The sequence below is a fragment of the Bos indicus x Bos taurus genome, unplaced genomic scaffold (genome assembly GCF_003369695.1).
Source record: "Bos indicus x Bos taurus breed Angus x Brahman F1 hybrid unplaced genomic scaffold, Bos_hybrid_MaternalHap_v2.0 tig00479030_arrow_arrow_obj, whole genome shotgun sequence".
Taxonomy (NCBI): domain Eukaryota; kingdom Metazoa; phylum Chordata; class Mammalia; order Artiodactyla; family Bovidae; genus Bos; species Bos indicus x Bos taurus.
In genome coordinates, this window is record NW_020868278.1 from 15,536 (window position 1) to 41,479 (window position 25,944).

The 25,944-nt window shown below is 39.2% G+C and overlaps 1 long non-coding RNA gene across 1 annotated transcript; it reads right to left on the reverse strand.

Annotated features, from left to right (window-relative positions):
* Positions 1-6,676: 6,676 nt before the first annotated feature.
* Positions 6,677-19,132, reverse strand: LOC113889432. The gene is made up of 3 exons (XR_003510261.1): positions 19,048-19,132; positions 7,654-7,656; positions 6,677-6,687 (listed from the first exon to the last, which is right to left on the reverse strand). It is a non-coding gene; the product is annotated as an uncharacterized LOC113889432 (long non-coding RNA).
* Positions 19,133-25,944: the final 6,812 nt, after the last annotated feature.

Here is a 25,944-nt window from a genome sequence, read left to right on the forward strand (position 1 = left end):
GGGTGCCATGCCCTCCTCCAGGGGATCTTCACCCAGGGATCAAACCCAGGTCTCCTGCATTGCAGGCAGATTCTTTACTGTCTGAGCCATTAGGGAAGCCCAAGAATACTGGAGTGGGTAGCTTATCCCTTTCTCAGGGGATCTTCCCGACCCAGGAATTGAACCAGAGTCTCCTTCATTGCAGGAGGATTCTTTACCAGCTGAGATACGAGGGAAGCCCTCAAAAGTCACTAGAGTATGCTATAGCATGGTAGGAGATGATGTTTTAAAATGTAGTCAAGGACCAGATGGTGAAAAAGTAATAGGTAGACCTTCAAAAACATATTGATTTCAATAATTGAATAAAAATTTGTTTTCAAGTAGACAGAGGCAGTATAGTTTTGTGATTTTCTGATATTCTTTCCTTTTTCTCTTTTCCTTTCATAATAACTTGCCTGATTTATCATACAGTACATAAAAACTTGTTTCAATTAATGATATATTACTATTAATAATGAGACTGGATGAAATTTGAAATATTTTTAGTTTTTGCTCCTGGACTAAATCCTATGAAAAATGTACATTGCATATACTGTGTTTTATATGCAATTAGGTACATTTGTTTCAGTTTGTTTTCATGTTTTAGAGATTGCTTTTTTCTTTTTATTTGATCATTAGAAATCTTTTTTATTGAAGTATAATTGATTTATGATGTGCTAATTTCTACTGTACAGCAAACTGACTCAGTTATCCACATACATGCATTCTTATTTTATTTTTCATTATGGTTTATCCCAGGAGATTGAATATAGTTCCATGTGCTATACAGTAGGAACTTATTGTTTATCTGATTTTTTATTTAATTTGATTCTTGGAATATATAAAACATTTAAATGATTCCAAATTCTTTTTTTTTTCCAGTTGATCCAGCTTTTATTATTTTTCTTCTTAACAATCTCTCTCTCTCCAGACATAATTACAAACCCAAAGATACATGAGATTGTGGTTGCATATTATAGTACATTAAGTATTATAATATATAATATATTTAATAAAGTATATGTGTCCAAAAGCTATAAAATTCCAAGCAAACATTTATATTTTTATTTCAAGAGTAACTAATATTACCCATTCTGTCTTAGATACATTCTAATTATTCAATTCTTTTTTTTTTCAATTTTATTTTATTTTTCTCCATAGTGGCTGTACTAGTTTGCATTCCCACCAACAGTGTAAGAGGGTTCCCTTTTCTCCACACCCTCTCCAGCATTTATTGCTTGTAGACTTTTGGATTGCAGCCATTCTGACTGGCGTGAAATGGTACCTCATAGTGGTTTTGATTTGCATTTCTCTGATAATGAGTGATGTTGAGCATCTTTTCATGTGTTTGTTAGCCATCTGTATGTCTTCTTTGGAGAAATGTCTGTTTAGTTCTTTGGCCCATTTTTTGATTGGGTCATTTATTTTTCTGGAGTTGAGCTGTAGGGGTTGCTTGTATATTTTTGAGATTAGTTGTTTGTCAGTTGCTTCATTTGCTCTTTTTTTCTCCCATTCTGAAGGCTGCCTTTTCACCTTGCTAATAGTTTCCTTTGATGTGCAGAAGCTTTTAAGTTTGATTAGGTCCCATTTGTTTATTTTTGCTTTATTTCCAGTATTCTGGGAGGTGGGTCATAGAGGATCCTGCTGTGATGACCCAGAGGGAGGGTATGGGGTGGGAGGAGGGAGGAGGATTCCAGATGGGAAACAAATGTATACCTGTGGCGGATTCATTTTGATATTTGGCAAAACTAATACAATATTGTAAAGTTTAAAAATAAAATTTTAAAAAAATAAAATAAAAAATAAAATTCTGGAATAAAAAAAAAAATTATTTTATTTTAAAACTTTACAAATTGTATTAGTTTTGCCAAATATCAAAATGAATCCGCCACAGGTATACATGTGTTCCCCATCCTGAACCCTCCTCCCTCCCTATACCATCCCTCTGGGTCGTCCCAGTGCACTAGCCCCAAGCATCCAGTATCGTGCATCGAACCTGGACTGGCAACTCGTATCATACACGATATTATACATGTTTCAATGCCATTCTCCCAAATCTTCCCACCCTCTCCCTCTCCCACAGAGTCCATAAGACTGTTCTATACATCAGTGTCTCTTTTGCTGTCTCGTACACAGGGTTTTTGTTAGCATCTTTCTAAATTCCATATATATGCGTTAGTATACTGTATTGGTGTTTTTCTTTCTGGCTTACTTTACTCTGTATAATAGGCTCCAGTTTCATCCACCTCATTAGAACTGATTCAAATGTATTTTTTTAATGGCTGAGTAATACTCCATTGTGTATATGTACCACAGCTTTCTTATCCATTCATCTGCTGATGGACATCTAGGTTGCTACCATGTCCTAGCTATTATAAACCATGCTGCGATGAACATCGGGGTACATGTGTCTCTTTCCCTTCTGGTTTCCTCAGTGTGTATGCCCAGCAGTGGGATTGCTGGATCATAAGGCAGTTCTATTTCCAGTTTTTTAAGGAATCTCGTCACTGTTCTCCATAGTGGCTGTACTAGTTTGCATTCCCACCAACAGTGTAAGAGGGTTCCCTTTTCTCCACACCCTCTCCAGCATTTATTGCTTGTAGACTTTGGATTGCAGCCATTCTGACTGGCGTGAAATGGTACCTCATAGTGGTTTTGATTTGCATTTCTCTGATAATGAGTGATGTTGAGCATCTTTTCATGTGTTTGTTAGCCATCTGTATGTCTTCTTTGGAGAAATGTCTATTTAGTTCTTTGGCCCATTTTTTGATTGGGTCATTTATTTTTCTGGAGTTGAACTATAGGAGTTGCTTGTATATTTTTGAGATTAGTTGTTTGTCAGTTGCTTCATTTGCTCTTATTTTCTCCCATTCTGAAGGCTGCCTTTTCACCTTGCTAATAGTTTCCTTTGATGTGCAGAAGCTTTTAAGGTTAATTAGGTCCCATTTTATATATTTTTGCTTTTATTTCCAATATTCTGGGAGGTGGGTCATAGAGGATCCTGCTGTGATGTATGTCAGAGAGTGTTTTGCCTATGTTCTCCTCTAGGAGTTTTATAGTTTCTGGTCTTACGTTTAGATCTTTAATCCATTTTGAGTTTATTTTTGTGTATGGTGTTAGAAAGTGTTCTAGTTTCATTCTTTTACAAGTGGTTGACCAGATTTCCCAGCACCACTTGTTAAAGAGATTGTCTTTTCTCCATTGTATATTCTTGCCTCCTTTGTCAAAGATAAGGTGTCCATATGTGCGTGGATTTATCTCTGGGCTTTCTATTTTGTTCCATTGATCTATTTTCTGTCTTTGTGCCAGTACCATACTGTCTTGATAACTGTGGCATTGTAGTAGAGCCTGAAGTCAGGTAGGTTGATTCCTCCAGTTCCATTCTTCTTTCTCAAGATAGCTTTGGCTATTCGAGGTTTTTCGTATTTCCATACAAATTGTGAAATTATTTGTTCTAGCTCTGTGAAGAATACTGTTGGTAGCTTGATAGGGATTGCACTGAATCTATAAATTGCTTTGGGTAGTATACTCATTTTCACTATATTGATTCTTCCAATCCATGAACATGGTGTATTTCTCCATCTGTTAGTGTCCTCTTTGATTTCTTTCACCAGTGTTTTATAGTTTTCTATGTATAGGTCTTTGGTTTCTCTAGGTAGTATATTCCTAAGTATTTTATTCTTTCTGTTGCAATGGTGAATGGAATTGTTTCCTTAATTTCTCTTTCTGTTTTCTCATTATTAGTGTATAGGAATGCAAGGGATTTCTGTGTGTTGATTTTATATCCTGCAACTTTACTATAATCATTGATTAGTTCTAGTAATTTTCTGGTGGAGTATTAGTTCTAGTAATTTTCTGGTGGAATCTTTAGGGTTTTCTATGTAGAGGATCATGTCATCTGCAAATAGTGAGAGTTTTACTTCTTCTTTTCCAATTTGGATTCCTTTTATTTCTTTTTCTGTTCTGATTGCTGTGGCCAAAACTTCCAAAACTATGTTGAATAGTAATGCTGAAAGTGGGCACCCTTGTCTTGTTCCTGACTTTAGAGGGAATGCTTTCAATTTTTCACCATTGAGGATAATGTTTGCTGTGGGTTTGTCATATATAGCTTTTATTATGTTGAGGTATGTTCCTTCTATTCCTGCTTTCTGGAGAGTTTTTATCATAAATGTATGTTGAATTTTGTCAAAGGCTTTCTCTGCATCTATTGAGATAATCATATGGTTTTTATTTTTCAATTTGTTAATGTGGTGTATTACATTGATTGATTTGCGGATATTGAAGAATCCTTGCATCCCTGGGATAAAGCCCACTTGGTCATGGTGTATGATCTTTTTAATGTGTTGTTGGATTCTGATTCCTAGAGTTTTGTTAAGGATTTTTGCATCTATGTTCATCAGTGATATTGGCCTGTAGTTTTCTTTTTTTGTGGGATCTTTGTCAGGTTTTGGTATTAGGGTGATGGTGGCCTCATAGAATGAGTTTGGAAGTTTACCTTCCTCTGCAATTTTCTGGAAGAGTTTGAGCAGGATAGGTGTTAGCTCTTCTCTAAATTTTTGGTAGAATTCAGCTATGAAGCCGTCTGGACCTGGACTTTTGTTTGCTGGAAGATTTTTGATTACAGTTTCAATTTCCGTGCTTGTGATGGGTCTGTTAAGATTTTTTTTTTTCTTCCTGGTCCAGTTTTGGAAAGTTGTACTTTTCTAAGAATTTGTCCATTTCTTCCACGTTGTCCATTTTATTGGCATATAATTGTTGATAGTAGTCTCTTATGATCCTTTGAATTTCTGTGTTGTCTGTTGTGATCTCTCCAGTTTCATTTCTAATTTTATGGATTTGATTTTTTCTCCCTTTGTTTCTTGATGAGTCTGGCTAATGGTTTGTCAATTTTATTTATCCTTTCAAAGAACCAGCTTTTGGCTTTGTTGATTTTTGCTATGGTCTCTTTTGTTTCTTTTGCATTTATTTCTGCTCTATTTTTTAAGATTTCTTTCCTTCTACTAACCCTGGGGTTCTTCATTTCTTCCTTTTCTAGTTGCTTTAGGTGTAGAGTTAGGTTATTTATTTGACTTTTTTCTTGTTTCTTGAGGTATGCCTGTATTGCTATCAACTTTCCCCTTAGGACTGCTTTTACAGTGTCCCACAGGTTTGTGTTTTCATTTTCATTCGTTTCTATGCAAATTTTGATTTCTTTTTTGATTTCTTCTTCTGTGATTTGTTGGTTATCCAGCAGCGTGTTGTTCAGCCTCCATATGTTGGAATTTTTAATAGTTTTTCTCCTGTAATTGAGATCTAATCTTACTGCATTGTGGTCAGAAAAGATGCTTCGAATGATTTCTGTTTTTTTTAATTTACCAAGGCTAGATTTATGGCCCAGGATGTGATCTATCCTGGAGAAGGTTCCATGTGCACCTGAGAAAAAGGTGAAATTCATTGTTTTGGGATGAAATGTCCTATAGATATCAATTAGGTCTAACTGTTCTATTGTATCATTTAAAGTTTGTGTTTCCTTGTTAATTTTCTGTTTAGTTGATCTATCCATAGGTGTGAGTGGGGTATTAAAGTCTCCCACTATTATTGTGTTATTGTTAATTTCTCCTTTCATACTTGTTAGCATTTGTCTTACATACTGTGGTGCTCCTGTGTTGGGTGCATATATATTTATAATTGCTATATCTTCTTCTTGGATTGCTCCCTTGATCATTATGTAGTGACCATCTTTGTCTCTTTTCACAGCCTTTGTTTTAACGTCTATTTTATCTGATATGAGTATTGCTACTCCTGCTTTCTTTTGGTCCCTATTTGCATGGAAAATCTTTTTTCAGCCCTTCACTTTCAGTCTGTATGTGTCCCCGTTTTGAGGTGGGTCTCTTGTAGACAACATATGTAGGGGTCTTGTTTTTCTATCCATTCAGCCAGTCTTTGTCTTTTGGTTGGGGCATTCAACCCATTTACGTTTAAGGTAATTACTGATAAGTATGATCCCGTTGCCATTTACTTTATTGTTTTGGGTTCGAATTTATACACCGTTTTTGTGTTTCCTGTCTAGAGAATATCCTTTACTATTTGTTGCAGAGCCGGTTTGGTGGTGCAGAATTCTCTCAGCTTTTGCTTGTCTGAAAAGCTTTTGATTTCTCCTTCATACTTGAATGAGATCCTTGCTGGGTACAATAATCTGGGCTGTAGGTTATTTTCTTTCATCATTTTAAGTATGTCTTGCCATTCCCTCCTGGCTTGAAGAGTTTCTATTGAAAGATCAGCTGTTATCCTTATGGGAATTCCCTTGTGTGTTATTTGTTGTTTTTCCCTTGCTGCTTTTAATATTTGTTCTTTGTGTTTGATCTTTGTTAATTTGATTAATATGTGTCTTGGGGTGTTTCGCCTTGGGTTTATCCTGTTTGGGACTCTGGGTTTCTTGGACTTGGATGATTATTTCCTTCCCCATTTTAGAGAAGTTTTCAATTATATCTCCTCAAGTATTTTCTCATGGTCTTTCTTTTTGTCTTCTTCTTTCCGGGACCCCTATGATTTGAATGTTGTAGCGTTTAATATTGTCCTGGAGGTCTCTGAGATTGTCCTCATTTCTTTTAATTCGTTTTTCTTTTATCCTCTCTGATTCATTTATTTCTGCCATTCTATCTTCTAATTCACTAATACTATCTTCTGCCTCTGTTATTCTACTATTTGTTGGCTCCAGAGTGTTTCTAATTTCATTTATTGCATTATTCATTATATATTGATTCTTTTTTATTTCTTCTAGGTCCTTGTTAAACCTTTCTTGCATCTTCTCAATCCTTGTCTCCAGGCTATTTATCTGTGATTCCATTTTGATTTCAAGATTTTGGATCAATTTCACTATCATTATTTGGAATTCTTTATCAGGTAGATTCCCTCTCGCTTCCTCTTTTGTTTAGTTTGGTGGGCATCTATCCTGTTCCTTTATCTGCTGGTATTCCTCTGTCTCTTCATCTTGTTTAAATTGCTGATTTTGGGGTGTCCTTTCTGTATTCTGGCAGTTTGTGGTGTTCTCTTTATTGTGGCATTTCCTCACTGTGTGTGGGTTTGTACAGGTGGCTTGTCAAGGTTTCCTGGTTAGGGAAGCTTGTGTTGGTGTTCTGGTGGGTGGAGCTGTATTTCTTCTCTCTGGAGTGCAATGAAGTGTCCAGTAATGAGTTATGAGATGTCTGTGGTTTTGGGGTTACTCTGGGCAGCCTGTATCTTGAAGCTCAGGGCTGTGTTCCTTTGTTGCTGGAGAATTTGCTTGGTATGTCTTGCCCTGGAACTTGTTGGCCCTTGTGTGGTGCTTGGTTTCTGTGTCGGTATGGAGGCGTTTGATGAGCTCCTGTCAATTAATGTTCCTTGGAGTCAGGAGTTCCCTGGAGTCAGGGTTTGGATTTAAGCCTCCTGCTTCCAGTTATTGGTCTTATTTTCACAGTAGTTTCAAAACTTCTCCTTCTGTACAGCACCACTGATAAAGCATCTACGTTAAAGATGAAAAGTTTCTCTACTGTGAGGGTCACCCAGAGAGGTTCACAGTGTTACATGGAGAAGAGAAGAGGGAGGAGGGAGTTAAAGGTGACCCGAATGAGATGAGGTGGAATCAATAGTGGAGAGAGTGGGCTAGCCAATAATCACTTCCTTATGTGCACTCCACAACTGGACCGCTCAGTGATGTTCACGGAGTTATACAGAGAAGAGAAGAAGGAGGAAGGAGACAGAGGTGGCCAGAAGGATAAAAGGGGGGAATGAAAAGGAGGGAGACAGATCCAGCCAATAATCAGTTCCCTAAGTGTTCTCCACCGTCTGGAACACGCAGAAATTCACAGAGTTGGGTGGAGTAGAGAGGGGTTAGGGAGGAGACACAGGCGACCTGGTGGAGAAAAAGGAGAGTCCAAAGGGAGAGAGAGCAGTTAAGCCAGTTATCTCATTTCCTAGTGAAAAGTGGGTACTGAAGATTGGGTTCTTAAAGGTACAAAATTGGTAACAAATACATAAAAGCAAAAATTAAAAATCTAGAGTAGAGTTTGGAATTTTAAAAATACGATGTTAAAGAAAAAGAAGGAAAAGAAAGAGAGAAAAAACGAACAAACAAGGTCGCGAAAATTATAAAGAAAATATAGGTACAAAATTGGTAACTAATACCAAAAAGCAAAAGTTAAAAATCTAGAGTAGAGTTTGGAATTTCAAAAATACAATGTTAAAAAAAAAAGATGAAGAAAAAGAAAGAGAGAAAAACAAACAAACAAACAAAAACAAACATTGTCGCAAAAATTACAAAGAAAAAATACAGGTACAAAATTGATATCAAATACCAAAAAGCATAAATTAAAAATCTAGAGTAGAGTTTGCAATTTCAGATATACAATGTTATATAAAAGAAGAAGAGAAAGAAACAGAGAAAAGAAAAAAAGTCACAGAAATTATAAAAAAACCATAGGTACAAATTGATAACAAATACCAAAAAGCTAAAATTAAAAATCTAGAGTTTGGAATTTCAAAAATACAATGTTAAAAAAAGAAGGAAAAAAAAAAAAAAAAACAAGGTCAAAAAATTCTAAAAATATATATATGAAGTTTGCTGAAGAAAAAAAAATAGGGTCTTTTTTTATTTGCAAAGTAATATGTTGTAAAAGTGAAAATTAAAGGAATAATAGAGGACTTAAAATTTTTTTTAATTAAAAAAAAAAAAGAATGATCGTAAAAATATATCGAGGACTTTCTCTGGTTTTGTTGTGAGTATTGTGGGTTCAGCTCATTTTTGGCTAGTTCCTTGGTCCGACTTATATTTCTCAAGATCTGTAGGCCCCTTCCTGTGTAGTCTGTAGTAACCACAGGGTTTTAATCTATTGCCTGTAGCTTCCAAGGCGGTTCCCTCTGTTATAGCTTCTTCTGTTTGCTGGTCTCTTCAGTGTCTGGTTTCCACCCTGACACAAAGGGGACGGTGGAGGACACTTTTTTTTTTTTTTTTTTTAGGCTCACTTGTTCAGTCGCGCTGTGGGGAAGGAGGGAGGGATGCTGCAAGCAAATAACACTGGCGTGTGCTCGCAGTGCCTCAGCCACGCTGGGTCTGCCCCGCTCACGGCGCGTGTAGCCTCCCTGCCCACACTGCTCAGGCTCTACGTTGTTCCGCGGGGAACCATCGGTGGCCGGCCCTGGGCTGCCTGCACCTCCCAGGTCCAAGCCGCTCAGGTTCTGGCACTCGGGTAGTCCTCAGAGGTGCAGACTCGGTTGGGCCTGCGTTTTGTGCCCTTCCCAGGTCCGAGCAGCTCAGGTGAGGTGTTTAGCGAGCGCGATTGCTGCAACTTACGCCTCCCCCCACACTCGGTTGTCTAGGTGTACAACTGGCGCACCTTCTCAGGGAGATGTTGACCGTCCAGACCCCCAAGAAGTTTTAGTTAGCAAAGAAGCCTGCTTACAGTTTTATAGATAATGTCTCTCTGGGGCTGCGATTGCCCCTTTCTGGCTCTGGCTTCGTGTCACCGGAGGGGGAAGGTCTGCAGCTGACTATCTCTGTTCAGTCCTTTGTTCCATGCGCGGGCCTGGTGGTGTCTTAGGTTAGGGCTGGCTTTTTGCGTGATAGATATCCCACAGTCTGGTTTGCTAGCCCAGATTATTTCACTCAGATAGCGCTCAGGGTATTCAGGCCAGGTCCTTACTCTAAGCGATGCAGCCCGTGCCGCGCCTCCCTGCCCAGCCCTGGCTTGCTAATGGCGTGTGCAGGCGTCTGCGCTGCTTCTCCACTGGGGGAGTTACTGTAGGGCTCGCAATCTGCGAGTTTTAATTGTTTATTTATTTTTTCTCCCTGTTATGTTGCCCTCTGTGCTTCCAAAGCTCGGCACAGATTCGGCAGTGAGAAGGTTTCCTGGTGTTTGGAAACTTCTCTCTTTTTAAGACTCCCTTCCCGGGATGGAACTCCGTCCCTCCTTCTTTTGTCTCTTTTTTTGTCTTTTATATTTTTTCCTACCTCCTTTCAAAGACTTGGGTTGCTTTTCTGGGTGCCTGATGTCCTCTGCCGGCATTCAGTTGTTTTGTGGAATTTACTCGGCTTTTAAATGCTCTTTTGATGAATTTGTGGGGGAAAGTGTTCTCCCCGTCCTACTCCTCCGCCATCTTGGCTCCTCCCCCACCAAATTCTTAACTATAGGAATTTCATCCTTATTTCCTCCATCCTATCTTTATCTTTAGGGAGCCTTTTTTTTTAGGTAGCCATTTTATTGCTTCTTGATTTGTTCATCCAGTGTTTTGTTTCTTTAAACTTAGTAAAAAGTGTTTTGGTTTACCCTTTTAATAATTTGTTTGTTTTTGGTTGCACTGGGTCTTTATTACTGTGTACAGGCATTCTCTAAGACAAGCTGGGTCTCCTCTCTAGCTGTGGTACGTGGGCTTCTCATTATGGTGGCTTCTCTTGTTGCAGAGCACAGGCTGTAGGCGTGCAGGCATTAGTAGTTGCAGCACACAGGCTCAGTAGTTGTGGCATTCAGGCTTTGTTTCTCAGGGCATGTTGGATCTTCCCAGACCAGGGATTGAACCTGCATTGGTAGGTGGATTCCTATCCACTGTACCACCAGGGAAGTCCAAGATTGTTTTGTAATCTGTGTCTTACAATTCATTATCAGGAGTTTTGTGTGTCTGTCTCTGCGGCCCCTCCTTCTTTTACTGTTTCTTCCTCATATATTGCTTAATTTCTTTGTGTGTCCTGTTTACTTTCAACTTTGTGATAGGCACCTGGACTATCATTTGTAGAAAGAATTGGAAACTAGAATGATATCTTCCTGCAGAGAGAACTTTCATTTGCTTCTTGCATGTACCTAGGGATACTCTTAGAGAAGGGAATGGCAGCCCACTCCAGTATTCTTGCCTGGAGAATACCATGGACAGAGGAGCCTGGTGGGCTACAGTCCATAGGGTCACAAAGAGTCGGACATGACTAAGCATACAAGCATAGGGATGCTCTTTGGCGCTGCTGCTAAGTCGCTTCAGTCGTGTCTGACTCTGTGCAACCCCGTAGATGGCAGCCCACCAGGCTCCCCCGTCCCTGGGATTCTCAGGAAGAGCACTGGAGTGGGTTGCCATTTCCTTCTGCAGTGCATGAAAGTGAAAAGTGAAAGTGAAGTCGCTTAGTCATGTCATGGACTGCAGGCCTACCAGGCTCCGCTGTCCATGGGATTCTCCAGGCAAGAGTACTGGAGTGGGTTGCCATTTCCTTCTCCCTTTTTGGCACTAACCTGATGCAAATTGAGATTCCTTACATGATTGGTGGACAGACTGCAAGCCTGTGAGAAGGCTAATTTATTTCTGGTGAACTGTTACCTTGAAGGGTAACCCTTGGGTTTCTAGTTTAAAGTGAATGTTAGCTTATGAGAGTTCCCACTTTCGGCAAACCCTTTGCTTTGACTTTAGTTACCTTAGCCCTTGGAGTTGTGGAAGTGCAGCTCAGGTTTTTGTTTGTTTGTTTGCCACTGTGTATAACATACTCTGATTTATTCCATTCCATTCTATTCTAATTTTTTTTAAAATACTTGTTGAAGTCCATTGAGTTGATTTCATGACCCCTTAGTGGAGATGCAGCTCAGTTTTGCAGGTGACTCCTTTGGATTGGCAAATTCCCTTAGGCCAGGAGTGACTTTGAATATTAGGTTTACCCCTCTGGGCTCTCATCTTCTAGATTTTGGCTTAACCTTGCCATCGACTTTGGCATTCCCTTTATTAAAATACCCCTGTATTACTTTTTTTTAACATAACTTTTTTTATTTTGTAAATTGTATTTATTTTTTTCTGTTTTGGCTGCACTGTGTGGCATATTGGATTAGTTTGCTGAACTGTGCCCTATGCAGTGGAAGCGTGGAGTCTTAACCACTAGAGGGCCAGGGAAGTCCCATGTTTTGTAAATTTTAAAAACAAAAAGAGAGAGAATGTATAGTATAATGAGCCCCTGTAGACCCAGCTCGTCTTTATTCCCATCCAGTTTCATACTTTCCCCTGACCCAGTTAGTTTGAAACAAATACCAAATGTTACACAATTTTACATAAATGTTTGATTCTATGTCCCTAAAAGATATGGGCACTTAAATTTTTTTTCTGTTTCTTCTTATTTTTCACAACTTTATTAAGATATAATTCAAATACAGTACAGTTCACCAATTTAAAGTATACACTTCAGTGGCTTTTAGTATATTCACTGAGCTTTGCATCCATTACCATAATCTGTTTTAGAATATTTTTTTATTCCCAAGAAACCCCTTGTCCCTTAGCTATCACACTCCAGTTTCCCTATTCCCTAGACCTAGGCAAACACTCATCTACTTTATATCTATATAGATTTGCTTATTCTGGAAATTCATAAAGATGAACTCATACAATAATATATGGGTTTTTGTGACTAGCTTCTTTCTAATGTTTTCAAGGTTCATCTATGGGTATGCAGTGTGTAAGGATTCCATTTTCTTCATACCTTCCTCAAGATTTGTTATTGTCTGGGTTTTTTTTTTTTTTTTTTTATTCTAGCCATCCTAGAAGCTGTGAAGTAGTATTTCATTGTGGTTTTAATTTGCATTTCCCTGATAGCTATTGATGTGCTTTTTGATTGCTATTGATGTGCATCTTTTCATGTGCTTATTGCCCATTTGTATATTTCCTTTGGAGAAATGTCTATTTATACCTTTGCCCGTTCTTAAATTAGGTTATTTGTCTAAATGGCTTGTAAGACTCATTTCTATAGTCTAAATTCCAGTTGATTATCATATAATTTACAAATCATATATATATATATATTATATATATATATATATATATAATTTGCAAAAGTTCTTTCCTAGTCTGTGGGTTTCTTTTCATTTTTGGTATCTTTTGAAGGACAGAAGTTTTAAATTTTGATGAACTCTTAATTTATTAATTTTTAGTTTATCACGTGTACTTTTTTTAATGCTTCCTCTTTTCCTTCTCCTTTCAGCCCCTGGCAATGACCAGTCTACTCTCTCTGCTTCTATGAGTTTGATTATTTGAGATGCATAATATGAGTGGTATCTTATCGTATTTGTCCTTCTGTGTTTGACTTATTTCACCTAGCATAATTTCCTTCAAATTTGGTCTCCCAGTAAATTGTGGTGGATAGGGATATTGGTTTTTCCTCATCATGATGTCTTTGTCTGGTTTTGGTTTCAGGTTAATTCTGGCCTCAAAGAATAAGTTAGGATATATTCTCTCTCCTAATCTTTGGAAAAGTTTGTGAAGGATTGACATTAATTCTTCTTTAAATATTTGGTAAATTTTACCCATGAAGCGATCTGGTCATAGGCATTTTTATTGGGAAGGTTTTTTAAAAAATTAATTTATGTTTTAATTGGAAAATAATTATTTTACAACATTGTGGTGGTTTTTGCCATACGTCGACATGAATCAGCCACAGATGCATGTGTCCCCTACTAGTCAACCGCTTTTCTTGTCATAGGTCTATACAGATATTCAATTTTTTGAGTCACTTTCAACATTTATTTTTCTAGAATTTGTCCATTTTATATCATTTATCTAATTTATTGATAATAACTTTTATTTTTTAATAATTTTTCTTTCTTTTTCATTATGGCTTATTACAGGATATTGAATATAGTTTCCTGTGCTATACAATAGGTTCTTGTTGTTTTGATAATATTTATTTCTATAAAGTTGGTAATGTTTTCCCCCTTTCATTCCTGATTTTGGTAATTTGAATCTTTTCCCTAGTCTAGCCAAAAGTTTGTCAGTGTTGATCTTCTCAAAGAACAAACTTTTAGTGTCATTGATTTTTCTCTACTTAAAAACTAAAAGCTTTAAAAATTGTGATTAAATACATGATATAAAACTTAACCATTTTAAAGTATATAGTTCACTGGCATTAAAATTCTTCATCTTGTAAAACTGTAACTCTGTACTTAATAAACAATAACTCCCTATTCCCTCCTGCCTCCTCACATCAGCCTTTGTAACCTTCATTCTACTTTCAGTCTCTGTGAGTTTGACTGTTCCAGGTAGCTCATATAAGTAGAATCATATGTTTGCTTGCTTCACTTAGTATAATGTCTTCAAGGTTCATCCATGTTATAGCAGTGTTTTGAAATATCCTTTTTAAAGGCTGAATAATATTCCATTGTATGTATACACCACATTTTGTTTATCTGTTTATTCTTTGATGAACATTTAGCTTGCTTCCAGCTTTGGCTGTTGTAAATAATGCTGCTATGAACATGCATGTAAAGTTCTCTCTTCAAGTTCTTATTTTCAATTCCTTTGAATATATACACAGAAGTGGAATTATTGAATCATATGGTAATTGTTTTTTTTACTTTGTTGAGGAAACAGCATTCTATTTTCATATGAATTTTACATTCATATCATCAGTGCAGAAGAATCCAATTTCTCCATATCCTCCTCACCAGTACTTACTATTTCCTAGTTTTTTTCATAATAACCATCTTTTTTAAAATTTAAACTTATTTCTGTTGGGGTAACAATATTGTGATAGTTTCAGGTGAACAGTGAAGGGATTAAGCTATACATATACATGTATTCTGGAGAAGGCAATGGCACCCCACTCCAGTACTCTTGCCTGGAAAATCCCATGGACAGAGGAGCCTGGTAGGCTGCAGTCCATGGGGTCGATAAGAGTCGGACACGACTGAGCAACTTCACTTTCCCTTTTCACTTTCATGCATTGGAGAAGGAAATGGCAACCCACTCCAATGTTCTTGCCTGGAGAATCCCTGGGACGGGGGAGCCTGGTGGGCTGCCGTCTATGGGGTCGCACAGAGTCGGACACGACTGAAGTGACTTAGCAGCAGCATACATGTATCCATTCTCCCCCAAACTCCCCTCCATCCAGGCTGCCACATAATATTGAGAAAAGTTCCATGTGCTATATAGTAGGTCCTTGTCAGTTATCCATTTTAAATATAGCAATCATAATATCCATCTTAATGTGTATGAAGTGACATCTTATTGTGGCTTTGGTTCACGTCTCCATAATGATTAGCGTTGCAGAGCATCTCTTTATATGTTCATTGGTCATTTGTTTATCTTCTTTGGAGAAATATCTACAAGTCCTTTGCTGTTATTTTAATTGGGTTATTTGATTTTTTGTTTTTGAGTTATAGGAATTCTTTATATAAGAAGTCTGGATATTAATTATTTACAGATATATGATTTGCAAATATTTCCTCCCATTTTGTAGGTTGCCTTTTCATTTTGCTTGATTGCATCCTTTAATGCATAGACGTTTTAAGCATGATATAATGCCATTTGGATATGTATATATATGGATATAGATGTAGTCTGTTTTGGCTTGTGCTTTTGGTGTCATACCTAAGAAATCGTAAAATCCAGTGTCATAAATCTTTCCCCCTATGGATTTTTTCTAATCCATTGAAAAATATAGTTTTCTACTGATATAGAAATCCATATAGTTTTTAGTCTTATGTTTAGATGTTTAGTCCATTTTCTTCCCTTCCTTCAGTTAATTTTTGTATATGGTATAAAGGATCCAACTACATTCCTTTGCATGTGGAGATGCAGTTTTCCCAGTACCATTTGTTAAAGAGACTGTTCTTTCCCCCAGTGAATGGCCATGACACCTTTGTCAAAGATCATTTGACTATATCCATGATGGTTTATTTCTGAGCTCTCTGTTCATTTACACTTGTCTATATGTCTGTCTTCATGCCAGTAACACATTATTTTATTTTGAAACTTTGTAGTAAGTTTTGAAATCAGGAAGTGTGATATCTCTCTCTTTATATACTTTTTATTTCTATTATTTCTGCTCTGATCTTTATTATTTTCTTTCTTTATTTCTCTGGGTTTAGTTTGCTCTCCTGTTTCTGGTTTCTTGGCAATAAATTAGATTATCAATTTGAGATCTTCATTTTTATTGTAAATATTTACAGCCCTGATTTATCTGCCACGCTAACTAGGAAGGACCAATGGCTTACACTGCTATTCTTATGGAATTTTAGTAGATCTTGTTGAATAAATATTTTTATATTTTTTGTATGTCATTAGGATATTTCAAGAGACTTTAAATCCTGGGTTTAATAAAACCAGTCTTTGCCAACTTTGCCTGTTTTCTGGTGAGTAGTTCCACAGAATTCCTCGTGATCCTATCCTGGAAGTGGAACTCCATGTGGACACTTATCATAGAACAGCCATCTTCCGTTTCTTGAATATCCTTCCAGATGTGTATAGTATATTTCTGTGTAAATGATCTTTTTCAACACTGTACATTATACATACTTTTCCTGTCTCTTGAATTTTTTTTTGACTTAGTATCTTGGCATTTGTTTTGCTGTGTGTGTGTGTTCTCAGTTGCTCAGTTGTATCCAATTCTGCTACCCTATGGAAAATAGCCTTCAAGGCATCACTGTCCATGGGATTCTCCAGGCAAGAATACTGGAGTGGGTTGCCATTCCCTTCTCCAGGGGATTTTCCCAACCCAGGGATTAAACCTGTGTCTCCTGCTTTGGTAGACAGATTCTTGACCACAGAGCCACAAGAGATCCCTTTTGTTTCATATTTGTACATAAAGGACTGCCTCATTCTTTTTGTTGTCTCTGTAGTATTTCATTGTATGGATGTAGTACAAGTTAAGCATATAACTTATAAATTGAGTTTTTGAGTTATTTCCAATCATTATTAAATTATACTCTAATGAATATGTTTGAATTATATAAATTATTTCATACATGTGCAAGTGTGTCTGTTGGATAAAATTGCTGCACATGGAATTGACTTCAAAGGGTATATCTTTGTAATTTTGTTCAGTTCAGTTCAGTCACTCAGTCTTGTCCGACTCTTTGCAGTCTCATGAATTGCAGCACGCCAGGCCTCACTGTCCATCACCAACTCCCGGAGTTCACTCAGACTCACGTCCATTGAGTCAGTGATGCCATCCAGCCATCTCATCCTCTGTCATCCCCTTCTCTCCGCCGGCTCTCAATCCCTCCCAGCATCAGAGTCTTTTGCAATGAGTCAGCTCTTCGCATGAGATGGCCAAAGTACTGGAGTTTCATCTTTAGCATCATTCCTTCCAAAGAAATCCCAGGGCTGATCTCCTTCAGAATGGACTGGTTGGATCTCCTTGCAGTCCAAGGGACTCTCAAGAGTCTTCTCCAACACCACAGTTCAAAAAATGAATTCTTCAACACTCAGTTTTCTTCACAGTCCAACTCTCACATCCATACATGACTACTGGAAAACCATAGCCTTGACTAGATGGACCTTTGTTGGCAAAGTAGTGTCTCTGCTTTTGAATATGCTATCTAGGTTGGTCATAACTTTCCTTCCAAGGAGTAAGGGTCTTTTAATTTCATGGCTGCAGTCATCAACTGCAGTGATTTTGGAACCCCCAAGAATAAAGTCTGACACTGTTTCCACTGTTTCCTCATCTATTTCCCATGAAGTGATGGGACCAGATGCCATGATCTTAGTTTTCTGAATGTTGAGCTTTAAGCCAACTTTTTCACTCTCCCTCTTTCACTTTCATCAAGAGCTTTTGAGTTCTTCTTCACTTTCTGCATAAGCGTGGTGTCATCTGCGTATCTCAGGTTATTGATATTTCTCCCGGCAGTCTTGACTCCAGCTTGTGTTTCTTCCAGCCCAGTGTTTCTCATGATGTACTCTGCATATAAGTTAAATAAACAGGTGACAATATATAGCCTTGACATACTCCTTTTCTTATTTGGAACCAGTCTATTGTTCCATGTCCAGTTCTAACTGTTGCTTACTGACCTGCATATAGGTTGTTCAAGAGGCAGGTCAGGTGGTCTGGTATTCCCATCTCTTTCAGAATTTTCCACAGTTTATTGTGATCCACACAGTCAAAGGCTTTGGCATAGTCAATAAAGCAGAAGTAGATGTTTTTCTCTGGAACTTCTTGCTTTTTTTTCCATGATCCAGCAGATGTTGGCAATTTGATCTCTGGTTCCTCTGCCTTTCTAAAACCAGCTTGAACATCTGGAAGTTCACAGTTCACGTATTGCTGAAGCCTGGCTTGGAGAATTTTGAGCATTACTTTACTAGCGTGTGAGATGAGTGCAATTGTGCGGTAGTTTGAGCATTCTTTGGCATTGCCTTTCTTAGGGATTAGAATGAAACTGACCTTTTCCAGTCCTGTGGCCGCTGCTGAGTTTTCCAAATTTGTTGGCATATTGAGTGCAGCACTTTCACAGCATCATCTTTCAGGATTTGAAATAGCTCAACTGGAATTCCATCACCTCCACTAGCTTTATTTGTAGTGATGCTTTCTGAGGCCCACTTGACTTCACATTCCAGGATGTCTGGCTCTAGGTGAGTGAGCACACCACTGTGATTATCTTGGTCATGAAGATCTTTTTTGTACAGTTCTTCTGTGTATTCTTGTCACCTCTTCTTAATATCTTCTGCTTCTGTTAAGTCCATACCATTTCTGTCCTTTATCAAGCCCTCTTTGCATGAAATGTCCCTCTGGTATCTCTAATTTTCTTGGAGAGATCTCTAGTCTTTCCCATTCTGTTGTTTTCCTCTATTTTTTTGAACTGATCACTGAAGAAGGCTTTCTTATCTCTTCTTGCTATTCTTTGGAACTTGCATTCAGATGTTTATATCTTTCCTTTTCTCCTTTGCTTTTCACTTCTCTTCTCTCACAGCTATTGTAAGGCCTCCCCCAACAGCCATTTTGCTTTTTTGCATTTCTTTTCCATGGGGATGGTCTTGATCCCTGTCTCCTGTACAATGTCACGAACCTCATTCCACAGTTCATCAGGCACTCTTATCTATCAGATCTAGGCCCTTAAATCTATTTCTCACTTCCATTGTATAATCTGAATCCTAATGAAACGATGACAGAAATGCTCCCAAAATTTATTAGAGTCCACAAAAGGTTACTTATTTGGCTTCCTTAAATATTTTTGCAATATTATTGTTATTATTACCCATGTTTATTGCTAAAAGCTTTAGGAAACACTGACTCCCTTTCATGTCATTTTTTCAGGATGGTATGAACTCACTATAAGCAATATTACCAACCTGGTCTTCCTTTGAATTTTCCATCTCTGCCCCCCTCCTTGAATTTTGCCAGTGCGTTCTTGAGGTCCTGAGATGTATAGGGTATTGGTGTTGATGTCCAGTCTGTCCAAGAGAAGTTGAGAGTCATGAGGTGGGTATCATCTTTCCCAAGAAAGAAACCCTTCTGGATGGCTGGCACTCCAAGGCCAGCTAAGCAGGCTAACTCACAGGACACTACCCACCTTTGCCATGGGTCAGCAGAAGTCTAACCTTGATGATTCTCACCTTGAAGCTAGAGGAGGAAAGAGCTAAAGATGGGGTCACTTCATAAAAGAGGAGAAAATGGCATGGGGCTGACAGAAGCCCACTGTGGACAGAGAGCTCTCTGCCAGTTACTCAGGCAGAAGCAAGTCTGCAATGTCTGTGCAATGCTGCTCTCTCAGCAGGTGCCAGAGTAAGACCTTCTGGGGGACAATGGGGCACAGACAGAGGACATAACATGTACCGTATATATAAATCTTCCTCTCCGCCCAAGTGTGTGCCTAACCTGATTTGACACCAATCTATCTTTACAAAAACAGGCTGAATAAATTCATACCTTTAAGACAAACCCTGAGCACAACTATGTGCAGGGAGTACGAGTCAACCTGACAAAGGAATGGGTTTTGAGATATGAAGAACTAAAACCAAGGCCAGCCTCCAAGGAGAGGGACGAAAGGAACCAAGGTGGACATAATGTCAGGAAGCTGGCAGAGACTAGAGTGGTATCTTCAGAAACAGTCCTGGAGCTAATCCAGCCACAATTCATCTTGACTGGAGAGAAGGCATTTGTGGGCAGCGGGTGGAAGGCAGGTTTTGCCACCAGCACTCATTTCAGTTCAGTGAACAGAGGTAAGGACAGTGATACATACAGACAAGGGAAGTGTGGAATGTGGACTGTGGCATGGCAAGACTGTCCGGCTGGCAGTGTGGGGAGAGGGTGGTCCAGGTATCCCTGGGGATACAGCAGAGATCGGGGAAGAAGGGGCTAGTGGACCACTCTCTCTCTGTTCCAGGTAAGATGAGTACCTCAGTCTTATGGCCCAAGATCCTAGCCAGCCTCAGCTCTCATGAGAGGGTCTGTCTTTGATTCATCTCAGGACCCCTTATAAGCCCTCAGAAAAACACTTGACTTCTTTAAACTCCAATCCTCCTAAACTAAATAATATTAGTTAATAATTCCCATTTACAGAGCACTTAAACATGGTCAGGCTCTGTTCAATCCTTTAAAACTAGTATTTCATTCAAATCATTACCAGTCCTACCAAATAGGACAGACAACACCTCTCCCTGTCAGAGAATCACCCCACTGCTAGCCGCAAGAGAATGCCACTGCCTTGATCCTTACTCTGAAGAGGGTGTGAAGTATTTAGGCTATAACTTTTTAAATTTATTTATTTTTAATTGGAGAATAATTGCTTTGTAATATTGTGTTGGTTTTTTTCCAGCCATAGGTACACTATGTCCTCTCCCTCTGAACCTCCCCTCCCACATCCCAACCCCCCATCCCACCTCTCTAGGTTGTCACAGAGCACGAGGTTTGAGCTCCCTGCATCATACAGCAAATTCTCACTGGCTATCTATTTTACATGTGGTTATGTATATATTTCAATGCCTCTCTCTCAATTCATCCCAAACTCTGCAACCCCCACTGTGTCAACAGGCCTGTTCTCTAATGTCTGCATCTCCACTGCTGCCCTGCTAATAGGTTCATCAGTACCATTTTTCTAGATTCCACATTATATGTATTAACATATGACGTTTTTCTCCGACTTACTTCACTCTGTATAATAGGTCTAGGTTCCTCCATCTCATTAGACTGTACGTGTTCCTTTTAGGGCTGAGTAATATTCTATAGTATATAAGTATCACAACTTCTTATCTATTCGTCTACAGACATCTAGGTTGCTTCTGTGTCTGAGCTATTGTGAATAGTGCTGCAATAAACATTGGGTACATGTGTCTTTTCGATTATAGTTTCCTCATGGATATTGTACAAGGCTGTAAGGAGCAGATTCTCTCCTCCTTTCTCCAAGACTTAGGATTAACCCCATCGTGTCTACTACATCTCTATTTACTGTATAAAGTCCCCTCACTCTCCAAGCCATCCATAATCACCCACTCTAAGCCCTAGCTGCTGCTACGCTGCTGCTAAGTCACTTCAGTTGTGTCTGACTCTGTGCGACCCGATAGACGGAGCCCACAAGATTCCCCCCGTCCCTGCAATTCTCCAGGCAAGAACACTGGAGTGGGTTGTCATTTCCTTCTCCCAATGCATGAAGTGAAATGAAAGTGAAGTCGCTCTCGTGCCCGACTCTTCGAGACCCCCATGGACTGCACCTCCGTCCATGGGATTTTCAGGCAAGAGTACTTGTAGCCCCAGCTACACACACAACAAATGTACATGTGTGCCTGCATGCGCACAGGCACATGTAACAAATATCCTCAGCTGGTATTCTCATTTTATTCTTCACTAAGAAAACAGATGTTATCATCAATAACTCATTCATCTTCCCATCATCCATTCTATATACCAGTTCAGTTCAGTGCTCAGTCGTGTCCGACTCTTTGCGATCCCATGAACTGCAGCAACGTCAGGCATCCCTGTCTATATACCAACCTGCACCTAAATCTACACATTGTTCTGCTTTCCCTACTATTAAAAAAGGATGACAGTGTTCCTGCCCCTGTTGCACTTAGGGTAGAGATCCCACTTGCCTTTTCAAAACCTTTACTCCCAAAATTATACCACACTCCCACCTGCCTGCATCATCAGCTTTTCCTTTGGTTGGAGTGTTCCCTCAGCATACCACACACCTTTGACTCCACAATCTCTAATTATCATGCCATTTCTCTGCTTTCTGTTCAGATTAAGTAAAACTTTATGAACACATTGTTTTCATTCCTATCCATACCTCCTTGAATGCTAGATTGCCATATGCATCAACCTGGATTTGTTCCCAAACTCCACTAAAACTTCTCATCAAAATTACCAATAATCAATGGTCAAATCCAATGGATTCTTCACTAGTCCTGTTCCTCAACCACCCAGCAGCATTTACACAGTTCACCCCTCCCTCCTTGAAACACTCTCCTTTCCTGGCTTTTTGTTGCCACATTCTCTGGGATTTTTCCTCTTCCTTCCTTGCTCCTTCTCTAACTCTTCTTGCTGGTTCCTTATCTCTTACCTGAATCCTATATGCTGCAACACCTCAGAGTTCAATCTTGAACAATCTTTTCTCTATCTCTACATTCTCCGTGTGTGTGTGTGTGCGCGCGCGTGTCTCATCATGTCCAACTCTTTGTGACCCCATGGACTGTAGCCCACCACACTCCTCTATCCAAGGAATTCTCCAGGCAAGAATACTGGAGTGGGTTGCCAATTCCCTTCTCCAAGGGATCTCCCAACCCAGGGATCGAACCTGGGTCTCCTGCATTGCAGGCAGATTCTTTACTGTCTGAGCCACCAGGGAAGCCCCTCTAGTATTCTTGCCTGGAGAATTCCCTGGACAGAAGAGCCTGGTGAGCTCTAGTCCATGGGTCACAAAGAGTCAGACACAACTGAGCGACTAACACTCTCCCCTAGATAATTCAAAATATCTATCAGGCAGTGATGCCTAAAATTACATCTTTGACCCAAACCCTTCCCTGAGTACCAGCCAGACTCCTGTACAACTACTGATACATCTTGGATCTTTAACAGCCACCTGAGACTTATTACACCTAAACCATAGGTCTTGACAGTTCTCTCCATAAATGTGTCCCCTCTCAATCTTTTCTATTTCAATAAATAGTACCTTCCAGTACCTGGTTTATGCAAATCCCAAATGAGGCTTTACCTGAACCCCTACTCCCCTTTTTCCAACCCCTAATTGTAAAGCTATTGCTGCTGCCTCCAAATTAAATCTCCAATTCATCCACTCTTTGTTACACACCACACAAACTAAACCACCTCACCCACTTAAATGACATTCCAATTGTCTCTGTTCATCTCTTGTCCACCTTCAATCTATCCTCGGTATACATAGCAAATATAATGATCTTGCTAAATTACATTAAATAATTCTCCTACCCAAAATCCTCCAATGGCTCACCATTACAATTCTACTTAAATGAAGAACATTCAACATGCTCCTCAAAATCCACATGATTAGGCCCCTCATACCTTTCCAATCTCATCTCATATTAGTCTTCTTCCTCCTCTCCTACCCATTAATCACCCTGATCATTTTCCTTTTTCTTGAACTTGACAAAGCCCTTTCCTTAACAAAGCCAGGACTCTTCTTGTTTCTTCTGACTGAATTGCTCTAACTCTCTAACCCTATAAAATTAACCTCTTGCATGACTAAGTGCCCCTTATCCTTCAGGTCTCAGGCTTTGACAAGGTCTTCTCAAAACCGTCCTTTCTATTGGGTTGCCCAAAAAGGTTGTTGGGTTATTCACAAGATGGTACAGAAAAAACTGAATGAACTTTTGGGCCAATCCAATAGCCTCCATCAGGGATTTATCACCTCATTTCTTCCCTAGTATTTATTATAATCTATAATTACCTTACTTGCATACTTATTTCTCTTTTCCTGCTTGCCAGCCCTCAATAAAGCTAGAGTCTTGTCTGTTTTATTTACTACTGTATCCCCATGCCTGGCACACAGGCACTCAATAGGTCTTTTGTGAAATGAATGGTGGAATAAGTAAATGGTCCTATCCATGGCCCACTCCCTTAACTATTATACCATATGATACTGTGGTAAATGCCTCAAACAGGGCTTCCTACATGGCTCAATGGTTAAGAATCCACCTGTCAATACAGAGACACAGGAGACGCAGGTTCAATCCCTGGGTCAAGAAAATCTCCTGGAGGAGGAAATGGCAACCCACTCCAGCATTCTTGCCTGGAAAAATCCATGGACAGAGGAGTCTGGAGGGCTTGAGTCCATGGGCTCACAAAGAGTCAGACAGGACTTAGCAATTAAACACACACAAACAAATACACAACCCAATATGGAACAACTTGGATGCAGTTTGGTCCTCTAAATGTAAGAGGATGACTCAAAAAGCTGATGGTTCCAAGGCAAAAAAAGTACTATGGAGAAGTTGACAGGGATACAGACTAAAACCAATGAAGATGGCAATGTCTAATACACAAATAGCAAGAGGAAACACAGTTGAGAGCCAACTGTACACTGAACTCAGCAAGTGCCCAGAGACCCCTGGGACAAGTCAGAGTAAGGAGACCTCTTCTGGGCTTTAGATGTCACAGAAACTGTAGCTCTAGGTAGCAGTGTGGCCAGTCACATGCCCAGCAGGACTAGTGGAGAAGCTGCTGTGGATTAGGCTGAATGGACTATCCCATCTCTCTAGCCAGTGGTCCTTAACTTCACAGGATCACCAACTTCTTCGACAGACTGATGGAAAGCTGTGGTCTTGTTTCTCAAACAGTTAAGTCAGTAAACAAAATATTGTAACAATTTGAAAATTAGCCTGCCCTTTGGTCTCTGTTCCCATTCCAGGACTGAAGAAGCAGGAAGACACTGTGAAGTGGAATTAAAGGAGCACAGAAGGAGGTTCATTGCAAGAGGAGAAAGTCACCACCAGAGACTCACTGAGCTCACAGCACTGAACACCCTCAACCAACCTTGTCAATGTCTTTGGGTTCTGTTCAAACAGATTTGTTGCTACCTATAACACTGAGAAGGAAGAAGACATGTCCAGCTTACCCTGGAGGACATTCCAAGGCAGAGCCCTCAGAAACATTTCAAAGGAGAAAAGTAAAGAGGCAGAAGTAGGAATGAATATTCCTCTCTCATGGTGTCTCTACTATAGACCACATGGATGGTTCTCTTTCTAGTCTAAAAAGACAGGAGCAACAGGTGAAGCAGTAAATGCTCCTACTGATGATCTGGTGGCTCAGAGGGTAAAGCGTCTACCTGCAATGCAGGAGACCTAGGTTTGATCCCTGGGTCGGGAAGATCCCTTGGGAAGAAATGGCAACCCAATTCAATACTCTTGCCTGGAAATCCCATGGACAGAGGAGCCTGGTGGGCTACAGTCCATGGGTCGCAAAGATTGGACACGACTGAGCGACGTCGTCTTCTTTCTTCTTTCTTCTTTCTTTCTTTCTTTCTTTCTTTCTTTCTTTCTTTCTTTCACTGATGATCTATGTATGGCCAGGTATTGGAGAAATTACTTTTCATAATATTAAAACCAACAAATATTAATAAAAAAGCACCAAACTTCCCAAGTTCCTAACTCAATATTCTTAAACCAGGGAAAAAATAGGTTTTTTACTCAAAAATATACTTGGCTTAGATGTGAGAAAAGACTTTCTAAATACTTTGAGACACTCTCCCTAAATACTTTGAGACACTGAAAGATGTATATGCATGCTAGAAATGGAGGGATATTGACAGGGGTTACAACAATGAGATTTGATTCTTTCTTTGATGGTTCTGAGAAAGTAATCATCATATAATCTGTGTTACTCCAGGTACATGCCCATCTGGAGAGGCAGGGAAAATAAAGATCCGTCCCAGTTTGAGGTGACTATAAGGACGACAAATAGCTCCTTTATTTTACAGATCATAATACAAAATAGAATTTTCTGATAGTGAAAAATGCCCAAATCTGAATAAGCTATTTTGTGATCTTGTGAGTGCCACATGGACAGGATGGATGACCTTTTGCCAGGTCCCTTCTGCCTCATCTCTAACTTTCATATATTGCTAAAATAATAAAAATCCAAGGACTGAGTAACACTAACCTTGCTCAATCCATGATTGATTCCCAATACTTACATGAACAGCCATATCTCAGAAATATTAAGGGACTGGTTACAGACCATCACAATAAGTAAATATTGCAATAAAGTAAGTCACATCA